Raw genomic sequence first — 1,966 nt, 5'->3', positions numbered from 1 at the left:
TGCATCTCCGTGCAAGAACGCCATCTATCGGACATTCTGTTTCCCAAATAATATTTTTTTCACATCCAATAAAATTTCCCTGAATTAGCAACAACTTGTTTTTTGTTTCACCCCTCTACCTCAAAAATTAAAATTATGGCGCCCATTACAAATGTGGTCTTTCATTCTCCGCCACCCTGTACTTGTTTTTTTTTAAAGTAGTCAAAGAAAACGAATATAGCAACTGATATCGAGTGAAAACGTATAATATCTATTCTTGGGGTCTACAAAGTCCATTGAAGGTCGACTTTTTAAACTTAAATGGTAACACATACAAATAATTAACTTTTTTATAAACGCAATCGAACAATCGATGACGTTAGTTTACGGTTAGTGAACTATACTTTTGGCGATGGTCTTTCTTTTTTTTTTTTGCAACACAGCTGCGATGGCTGACAATGCACACATAAAAAATTATACGTCTTTGGTGAAAATATATGCAATGGGCAAATTGTAAAATTTGTTACCTACATTTTTTTATGTAACTTATAAAAAGTTGTTACAGTAAATCGTTTCAAAAAATATCTCTATCGAATTTTTCAAATATTTTATATCACAGCATCCTTGATACATTTTTCAAGGACATTTTTTACATTTATTCCAAACATTTTTTTTGTCATCTAAACCGACAAATGCCGTTCAGGAGTAAATAGCAATTTTTTTTCTAATTATTTGTATATAACGTGTACGTGTTAATTTATTTATTGTAGGGACGGCAGTTTTTTTTCCTGACTATTTTAACTCAAGTCGTTACATTTGAAAACGTCGTGGAGTGTGGGACACTTGTAAACACAAAAAACGATACTTGATTTTTGAAATCGAGAAAAACAACCGATAAATTTACATATTTTTCAACTTCTTATAATTCTTTTAAACCTGTGTTTCCCCCCCCCCCCCAATATGCTCCGTTACCCCTACGCCCCTCTCCCCGCTGTACTGGCTTTTCTAGCTGTTTTGCTTTTGTTCTAAAACTTTTACAGCACGCATTTCACTGACAAGAGAGTACAAGAGAGTGTAGCCATAAAACAAATATCAAACTGTAACGAACCCACTCTGCTAGCTGGCTAGGCAAAAGACAATGTGTACAATTTGCATACATTATAATATATATATGATTATCTGTTTTTTTTTGGTGAATATTCAAACAACACTTATAGCAGTTTCAAAAGAATATACCGAAACATATGTGTATGAAAAACATCTTCTGAAAATATCTTATGAAAAAAATAGGTTGACTGATTCGAGAATATTGTCAACTTATGATTTTGTTTAAACCTTTGATTTTTTGTAACAATACGCCGAGCAATGTTAATAGGTGCACACACATAATAGCGAAAAAACTAAATTTGTTGGTCCTGATTTTGTACATCAATTTTACCAATTTTTTTTGAAAAAACATAGGTACATCAATTGTTTAAATTTAAAAAAATCACCAAGTAAAGTCGGGACTTATTGTCGTTATAGCTTATTAAGAACGACAAGGTTATAGGTGTTCAGGAATACATTTTTTCATTTGAAAAATGCTCCGTCCCTACCATGCTTCAACCCTTCTCTATAGGCTAGAATTAGTATACTGTATAACTAATATAAAAATATTATACAATTTACACTTTAATTACAAAATAACTACTAATTATATTTTCACAAGTTATCATGTGAATGATGGGACTATTTTTTTTTATATTTATTATTTATCAAACCTATACGTGTCTGATAGCCCTTTCGACTATCGTATGGCAAGCCAACTCAGGTTAACTTCTGACCAAATCGCACTCTTAGTGACATTTAACAAATTTATTTTAAAGTTTGTGCTATCTATTTATCTATGTATGATCTAAAATGTTAAATGTTTTCTTTGTAATCTTTTTACGAAATATAAACTATATAACATGTTTAATGCAATTTCTCATTTATGTCAAAAAAAGTC

Source organism: Adelges cooleyi, unplaced genomic scaffold, assembly GCF_023614345.1.
Source record: "Adelges cooleyi isolate 19-005CV unplaced genomic scaffold, UGA_ACOO_1.1 ACOO_flye_CR_arks_rails_tigmint_CR_PRNA_248, whole genome shotgun sequence".
NCBI classification, from domain to species: domain Eukaryota; kingdom Metazoa; phylum Arthropoda; class Insecta; order Hemiptera; family Adelgidae; genus Adelges; species Adelges cooleyi.
This window is presented reverse-complemented; position numbering follows the sequence as displayed.